Source organism: Oncorhynchus gorbuscha, linkage group LG18 (assembly GCF_021184085.1).
Source record: "Oncorhynchus gorbuscha isolate QuinsamMale2020 ecotype Even-year linkage group LG18, OgorEven_v1.0, whole genome shotgun sequence".
In the NCBI taxonomy this organism is placed as follows: domain Eukaryota; kingdom Metazoa; phylum Chordata; class Actinopteri; order Salmoniformes; family Salmonidae; genus Oncorhynchus; species Oncorhynchus gorbuscha.
The window spans coordinates 35,690,287-35,699,900 of NC_060190.1; positions in this window are offsets into that span (position 1 = coordinate 35,690,287).

The following is a 9,614-nucleotide window of genomic DNA, read 5'->3' on the forward strand; positions in this document are numbered from 1 at the left end:
TCCTCTGTCTCTGCTGCTAAAGCCACTTTCTACCACGCTAAATTCCAAGCATCTGCCTCTAACCCTAGGAAGCTCTTTGCCACCTTCTCCTCCCTCCTGAATCCTCCGCCCCCTCCCCCCTCCTCCCTCTCTGCAGATGACTTCGTCAACCATTTTGAAAAGAAGGTCGACGACATCCGATCCTCGTTTGCTAAGTCAAACGACACCGCTGGTTCTGCTCACACTGCCCTACCCTGTGCTCTGACCTCTTTCTCCCCTCTCTCTCCAGATGAAATCTCGCGTCTTGTGACGGCCGGCCGCCCAACAACCTGCCCGCTTGACCCTATCCCCTCCTCTCTTCTCCAGACCATTTCCGGAGACCTTCTCCCTTACCTCACCTCGCTCATCAACTCATCCCTGACCGTTGGCTACGTCCCTTCCGTCTTCAAGAGAGCGAGAGTTGCACCCCTTCTGAAAAAACCTACACTCGATCCCTCCGATGTCAACAATTACAGACCAGTATCCCTTCTTTCTTTTCTCTCCAAAACTCTTGAACGTGCCGTCCTTGGCCAGCTCTCCCGCTATCTCTCTCTGAATGACCTTCTTGATCCAAATCAGTCAGGTTTCAAGACTAGTCATTCAACTGAGACTGCTCTCCTCTGTATCACGGAGGCGCTCCGCACTGCTAAAGCTAACTCTCTCTCCTCTGCTCTCATCCTTCTAGATCTATCGGCTGCCTTCGATACTGTGAACCATCAGATCCTCCTCTCCACCCTCTCCGAGTTGGGCATCTCCGGCGCGGCCCACGCTGGATTGCGTCCTACCTGACAGGTCGCTCCTACCAGGTGGCGTGGCGAGAATCTGTCTCCTCACCACGCGCTCTCACCACTGGTGTCCCCCAGGGCTCTGTTCTTGGCCCTCTCCTATTCTCGCTATACACCAAGTCACTTGGCTCTGTCATAACCTCACATGGTCTCTCTTATCATTGCTATGCAGACGACACACAATTAATCTTCTCCTTTCCCCCTTCTGATGACCAGGTGGCGAATCGCATCTCTGCATGTCTGGCAGACATATCAGTGTGGATGACGGATCACCACCTCAAGCTGAACCTCGGCAAGACGGAGCTGCTCTTCCTCCCGGGGAAGGACTGCCCGTTCCATGATCTCGCCATCACGGTCGACAACTCCATTGTGTCCTCCTCCCAGAGCGCCAAGAACCTTGGCGTGATCCTGGACAACACCCTGTCGTTCTCAACTAACATCAAGGCGGTGGCCCGTTCCTGTAGGTTCATGCTCTACAACATCCGCAGAGTACGACCCTGCCTCACACAGGAAGCGGCGCAGGTCCTAATCCAGGCACTTGTCATCTCCCGTCTGGATTACTGCAACTCGCTGTTGGCTGGGCTCCCTGCCTGTGCCATTAAACCCCTTCAACTCATCCAGAACGCCGCAGCCCGTCTGGTGTTCAACCTTCCCAAGTTCTCTCACGTCACCCCGCTCCTCCGTTCTCTCCACTGGCTTCCAGTTGAAGCTCGCATCCGCTACAAGACCATGGTGCTTGCCTACGGAGCTGTGAGGGGAACGGCACCTCAGTACCTCCAGGCTCTGATCAGGCCCTACACCCAAACAAGGGCACTGCGTTCATCCACCTCTGGCCTGCTCGCCTCCCTACCACTGAGGAAGTACAGCTCCCGCTCAGCCCAGTCAAAACTGTTCGCTGCCCTGGCCCCCCAATGGTGGAACAAACTCCCTCACGACGCCAGGACAGCGGAGTCAATCACCACCTTCCGGAGACACCTGAAACCCCACCTCTTTAAGGAATACCTAGGATAGGTTAAGTAATCCCTCTCACCCCACCCCCCTAAGTTTTAGATGCACTATTGTTAAGTGACTGTCCCACTGGATGTCATAAGGTGAATGCACCAATTTGTAAGTCGCTCTGGATAAGAGCGTCTGCTAAATGACTTAAATGTAAATGTAAGAACTGCAGGTTGCCTCGGGAAGGCACTTGAACGTAGCAGACTCAGACACCTGCTCACCACGCAGCATCTGAGGGAAACACGACACGACAGGGCGATACACAGACACAGCACGGTGAACAATAGACAAGGATCCGACAGGGCAGAAACGGAAAACAAGGGGAGAAATAGGGACTCTAATCAGGGAAAAAGATAGGGAGCAGGTGTGGGAAGACTAAATGATTGATTAGGGGAATAGGAACAGCTGGGAGCAGGAACGGAACGATAGAGAGAAGAGAGAGAGGAAGAGAGAGAGAAAAAGGGGAACGAACCTAAAAAGACCAGCAGGGGGAAAACGAACAGAGGGAAAAGCAAAATGACAAGACAATCTAAGACAAAACATGACAGTACCCCCCCACTCACCGAGCGCCTCCTGGTGCATTCGAGGAGGAATCCTGGCGGCAACGGAGGAAATCATCAATAAGTGAACGGTCCAGCACGTCCCGAGACGGAACCCAACTCCTCTCCTCAGGACCGTAACCCTCCCAATCCACTAAGTATTGGTGACCCCGTCCCCGAGAACGCATGTCCATGATCCTACGTACCTTGTAAATAGGTGCGCTCTCGACAAGGACGGGAGGGGGAGGGAAGACGAACGGGGGTGCGAAGAAAGGGCTTGACACAGGAGACATGGAAGACAGGATGGACGCGACGAAGATGTCGCGGAAGAAGCAGTCGCACAGCGACAGGATTGACGACCTGGGAGACACGGAACGGACCAATGAACCGCGGGAGTCAACTTACGAGAAGCTGTCGTAAGAGGAAGGTTGCGAGTGGAAAGCCACACTCTCTGGCCGCAACAATACCTTGGACTCTTAATCCTACGTTTATTGGCGGCTCTCACAGTCTGTGCCCTGTAACGGCAAAGTGCAGACCTCACCCTCCTCCAGGTGCGCTCACAACGTTGGACAAACGCTTGAGCGGAGGGAACGCTGGACTCGGCAAGCTGGGATGAGAACAGAGGAGGCTGGTAACCCAGACTACTCTGAAACGGAGATAACCCGGTAGCAGACGAAGGAAGCGAGTTGTGAGCGTATTCTGCCCAGGGGAGCTGTTCTGCCCAAGATGCAGGGTTTCTGAAAGAAAGGCTGCGTAGTATGCGACCAATCGTCTGATTGGCCCTCTCTGCTTGACCGTTAGACTGGGGATGAAACCCGGAAGAGAGACTGACGGACGCACCAATCAAACGACAGAACTCCCTCCAAAACTGTGACGTGAATTGCGGGCCTCTGTCTGAAACGGCGTCTAATGGGAGGCCATGAATTCTGAACACATTCTCGATGATGATTTGTGCCGTCTCCTTAGCGGAAGGAAGTTTAGCGAGGGGAATTAAATGTGCCGCCTTAGAGAACCTATCGACAACCGTAAGAATCACAGTCTTCCCCGCAGACAAAGGCAGACCGGTAATGAAGTCTAGGGCGATGTGAGACCATGGTCGAGAAGGAATGGGGAGCGGTCTGAGACGACCGGCAGGAGGAGAGTTACCCGACTTAGTCTGCGCGCAGTCCGAACAAGCAGCCACGAAACGGCGCGTGTCACGCTCCTGAGTCGGCCACCAAAAGCGCTGGCGAATAGACGCAAGAGTGCCTCGAACACCGGGATGACCAGCTAACTTGGCAGAGTGAGCCCACTGAAGAACAGCCAGACGAGTGTAAACAGGAACGAAAAGGAGGTTACTAGGACAAGCGCGCGGCGACGCAGTGTGCGTGAGTGCTTGCTTAACCTGTCTTTCAATTCCCCAGACTGTCAACCCGACAACACGCCCATAAGGAAGAATCCCCTCGGGATCAGTAGAAGCCACAGAAGAACTAAACAGACGGGATAAGGCATCAGGCTTGGTGTTTTTGCTACCCGGACGGTAAGAAATCACAAACTCGAAACGAGCGAAAAACAACGCCCAACGAGCTTGACGGGCATTAAGTCGTTTGGCAGAACGGATGTACTCAGGTTCTTATGGTCTGTCCAAACGACAAAAGGAACGGTCGCCCCCAACCACTGTCGCCATTCGCCTAGGGCTAAGCGGATGGCGAGCAGTTCGCGGTTACCCACATCATAGTTGCGTTCAGATGGCGACAGGCGATGAGAAAAATAAGCGCAAGGATGAACCTTATCGTCAGACTGGAAGCGCTGGGATAGAATGGCTCCCACGCCTACCTCTGAAGCGTCAACCTCGACAATGAATTGTCTAGTGACGTCAGGAGTAACGAGGATAGGAGCGGACGTAAAACGTTCTTTTAGAAGATCAAAAGCTCCCTGGGCGGAACCGGACCACTTAAAACACGTCTTGACAGAAGTAAGAGCTGTGAGAGGGGCAGCAACTTGACCGAAATTACGAATGAAACGCCGATAGAAATTAGCGAAACCTAGAAAGCGCTGCAACTCGACACGTGACCTTGGAATGGGCCAATCACTGACAGCTTGGACCTTAGCGGAATCCATCTGAATGCCTTCAGCGGAAATAACGGAACCGAGAAAAGTAACGGAGGAGACATGAAAAGAGCACTTCTCAGCCTTCACGTAGAGACAATTCTCTAAAAGGCGCTGTAGAACACGTCGAACGTGCTGAACATGAATCTCGAGTGACGGTGAAAAAATCAGGATATCGTCAAGATAGACAAAAACAAAGATGTTCAGCATGTCTCTCAGAACATCATTAACTAATGCCTGAAAAACAGCTGGCGCATTGGCGAGACCAAACGGCAGAACCCGGTACTCAAAATGCCCTAATGGAGTGTTAAACGCCGTTTTCCACTCGTCCCCCTCTCTGATGCGCACGAGATGGTAAGCGTTACGAAGGTCCAACTTAGTAAAGCACCTGGCTCCCTGCAGAATCTCGAAGGCTGATGACATAAGGGGAAGCGGATAACGATTCTTAACCGTTATGTCATTCAGCCCTCGATAATCCACGCAGGGCGCAGAGTACCGTCCTTTTCTTAACAAAAAGAACCCCGCCCCGGCCGGAAAGGAAGAAGGCACTATGGTACCGGCGTCAAGAGACACAGATAAATAATCCTCGAGAGCCTTACGTTCGGGAGCCGACAGAGAGTATAGTCTACCCCGAGGAGGAGTGGTCCCCGGAAGGAGATCAATACTACAATCATACGACCGGTGAGGAGGAAGGGAGTTGGCTCGGGACCGACTGAAGACCGTGCGCAGATCATGATATTCCTCCGGCACTCCTGTCAAATCGCCAGGTTCCTCCTGAGAAGTGGGGACAGAAGAAATGGGAGGGATGGCAGACATTAAACACTTCACATGACAAGAAACGTTCCAGGATAGGATAGAATTACTAGACCAATTAATAGAAGGATTATGACATACTAGCCAGGGATGACCCAAAACAACAGGTGTAAAAGGTGAACGAAAAATCAAAAAAGAAATAGTCTCACTGTGGTTACCAGATACTGTGAGAGTTAAAGGTAGTGTCTCAAATCTGATACTGGGAAGATGACTACCATCTAAGGCAAACATGGGCGTAGGCTTGTCTAACTGTCTGAAAGGAATGTCATGTTTCCGAGCCCATGCTTCGTCCATGAAACAACCCTCAGCCCCAGAGTCAATCAAGGCACTGCATGTAGCACCCGAACCGGTCCAGCGTAGATGGACCGACATAGTAGTACAGGATCTAGATGAAGAGACCTGAGTAGTAGCGCTCACCAGTAGCCCTCCGCTTACTGATGAGCTCTGGCCTTTTACTGGACATGAATTGACAAAAAGCAATCAAAGAGTCCACACTGGAAGGAACCTCCCGAGAGAGAATCTCATCTTTGACCACTGCGTGGAGTCCCTCCAGAAAACGAGCGAGCAGCGCCGGCTCGTTCCAGTCACTAGAGGCAGCAAGAGTGCGAAACTCTATAGAGTAATCCGTTATGGATCGATCACCTTGGCATAGGGAAGCCAGGGCCCTAGAAGCCTCCCTACCAAAAACTGAACGGTCAAAAACCCGAATCATCTCCTCTTTAAAGTTCTGGTAATTGTTTGAACAATCAGCCCTTGCCTCCCAGATAGCTGTGCCCCACTCTCGGGCCCGGCCAGTAAGGAGTGAAATGACGTAAGCAACCCGAGCTCTCTCTCTAGAGTATGTGTTGGGTTGGAGAGAGAACACAATATCACACTGGGTGAGAAAGGAGCGGCACTCCGTGGGCTGCCCGGAGTAGCAAGGTGGGTTATTAACCCTAGGTTCCGGAGGCTCGGCAGGCCAGGAAGTAACAGGTGGCACGAGACGAAGACTCTGGAACTGTCCAGAGAGGTCGGAAACCTGAGCGGCCAGGTTCTCCACGGCATGGCGAGCAGCAGACAATTCCTGCTCGTGTCTGCCGAGCATGGCTCCTTGGATCTCGACGGCAGTGTTACGAGCGTCTGTAGTCGCTGGGTCCATTCTTTGGTCGGATCCTTCTGTCATGCAGGTGAATGAGGACCCAAAAGCGACTTGGCGAAAACAGAGTCTTTAATCCAGTAAAGTAAATCTACAAACATAAGACATAATTCCACTCGTAATGACGAGAACAGACTGGAGACTCGATCAAGAACTGCAGGTTGCCTCGGGAAGGCACTTGAACGTAGCAGACTCAGACACCTGCTCACCACGCAGCATCTGAGGGAAACACGACACGACAGGGCGATACACAGACACAGCACGGTGAACAATAGACAAGGATCCGACAGGGCAGAAACGGAAAACAAGGGGAGAAATAGGGACTCTAATCAGGGAAAAAGATAGGGAGCAGGTGTGGGAAGACTAAATGATTGATTAGGGGAATAGGAACAGCTGGGAGCAGGAACGGAACGATAGAGAGAAGAGAGAGAGGAAGAGAGAGAGAAAAAGGGGAACGAACCTAAAAAGACCAGCAGGGGGAAAACGAACAGAGGGAAAAGCAAAATGACAAGACAATCTAAGACAAAACATGACAGCTGCACTGAAATCTAAGAGTACAGCTCCCATAATCTTCTTATTATCAATTTCTTTCGACCAATCATCAGTCAATTGTGTCAGTGCAATACATGTTGAGTGCCCTTCTCTATAAGCATGCTGTAAGTCTGTTAATTTGTTTACAGAGAAATAGCATTGTATTTGGTCAAACACAATTTTTTCCAACAGTTTGCTAAGAGCTGGCAGCAAGCTTATAGGTCTGCTGTTAGAACCAGTAAAGGCCGCTATACCAGTCTTGGGTAACGTAATTCCTTTGGCTTCCCTCCAGCCCTGAGGACAAAGACTTTCCTCTAGGCTCAGATTAAACATATGACAGATAGGAGTGGCTATAGAGTAAGCTACCATCCTCAGTAGCTTTCCATCTAAGTTAAATTATTGATAGATTACACTTATTTTACCACCTCTTCCACACTAACTTTACAAAATACAAACTTGCACTGCTTTTCTTTCATTATTCGTTTTTTATGCATGTATACAATTGTTCACTGTTCGTTGTTGTCATTTCCTGCCAAAGTTTGCCCACTTTACCAATAAAATAATCATTAAAATAATTTTACAACATCAAATGTTTTTGTGATGAATAAGGTATCTGATTTAGTGAAAGATGGAGCTGGATTTGTCATTCTGCCCATAATTTCATTCAAAGTACTCCAACGCTTTTTCCCCCATCATTCTTTATGTCATTGATCTTAGCTTCATAATAAAGTTTCTTCTTCTTTTGTTGAGTTTAGTCACATAATTTATCAATTTGCAGTAAGTAAGCCAGTCAGATATGCAGCCAGACTTATTAGCCACTCCTTTTGCCCCACCTCTTTCAACCATTCAGTTTTTCAATTCCTCATCAATCCATGGAACCTTAACAGTCAGTTTCTTAACAGGTGCATGTTGATCAATAATTGGAGGAAGCAATTTCATAAATTCATCAAATGCAGTGGCTGGATGCTCCTCAATCACATCAGACCAACAAATATTTTTTAACATCATCCACATAAGAGTCAGAGCAAAATCTTTTGTATCATCTCTTATACACTATTTTAGGCCCAGCTGTTGTAACTTTGGCTTTCCTGAATATAGCCACTATATTGTGATCACTGCATCCAATGGGTACGGATACAGCTTTAGAACAAAGTTCTACAGTATTAGTAAAAATGTGATAGATACATGTGGATGATCTTGTTCCTGTAGTGTTTGTAAAATTTATAGCAACACGTCCCCCCATAAGCATTTATGTCTCTTTTATAGATGTTATACCCTTGTATTCCTACTGATGTATAATCAAAAGTGAGTCTCAGAAATGGCTAATATATGAATGTTATCTGATGTTAGCAAGTTATTGATTTCATTAACCTTATTTCTGAGGCTACATATATTAATATGGGCTATTTTCAGCCCTTTCCTGGGTAGCTTATCAGAGAAAGACATAACACTGAAAAGAGCAGACAAAGCAAGAGAAAAATATATACATTCTGAAGTCCATTAATCAATTGGTGTGTGTGTGAGCTGCAGGGTTGAGGCTACGAACCCATAGGCTTGGCTCTCTCATCCCTTCCAGGCTTCTGGGAGGGAGGGTGGACAAAAAGCCTATCATAGCGGATGCATGCAATGTCCCCACGCGCTCTGGCAGCTTTCATGGCTGGGATCAGTTCTTTCCTCTTCTGGCGCACAGCTTCAGGATAGTCCTCGTTCTAGAAGATATATGTTCCTCTCAAGTTCTTGGCTCTTTCCAGAACAGCTACCTTGTCCTTGAACCTCCGGAACTTGACCACTATCAGCCTGGGCCTATCACCTGGGCCGGTGGTGGGTTTTCCAGTCCTGTGGGCGTGCTCCACTTCAATCTTCCCGTGGTTCATCTTCAATTTCTCAGAGATCATTTCCCTCACTTTGGCCTCAGACTCTGTCCAGGTCTCATGTGGAGATTCTGCAATTCCGTCCACAACCATGTTGTTCCGCCTTAATTGTCCCTCGAGATCTGATTTATCTTTAGTCTGACCCTGGGAGAACTGCAAACTGTTCTTCAGGTCCTGGCCTCTCAAACAAACAAAACCGAGCTCTTTCTCATTCCGTGTTCAACAGGAAGTGGGAGAAAGACAGACAGAGCAGCGAGGCACAATTAAAAACTTCTGAGGGCTAGTCCCCTTTTTTCTCAATTTCTGCCTGAATGACATGCCCAAAGTAAACTACCTGTTGTTCAGGCCCTGAAGCCAGGATATGCATATAATTTGTACCATTGGAAAGAAAACACTTTGAAGTTTGTAGAAATGTTAAAATAATGTAGGAGAATATAACACTATAGATATGGTAGGAGAACATCCAAAGAAAGACCAACCAGAATTATTTTGTTTTTTAGGCCATGCTCTTACAATGGCAAGTATAGGGGCATACTGAATTCTAGCTCCCAGGATGCAATTTCTATGGCTTCTGCATGGTGTCAGTAGTCTATGTTCAAGGTTTCAGGCTTGTAACTTCCAAAGCAAACAAGAAAATCAGTTTTATTACAGGGACACAGTCTTGGAAATTTGTGTATGTGCGCGCCATGAAGACATTACGCACCTGCTAAAATCTGTTTCCTATTAAACATACTTCTTTCCGTAAGAAATATTATAGCTTTATTACATTTTATGGTATCTGAGGTGTAAATAGAAATGTATTTTGACTTGTTGAAACAAAGTTTAGTGGTAGATATTC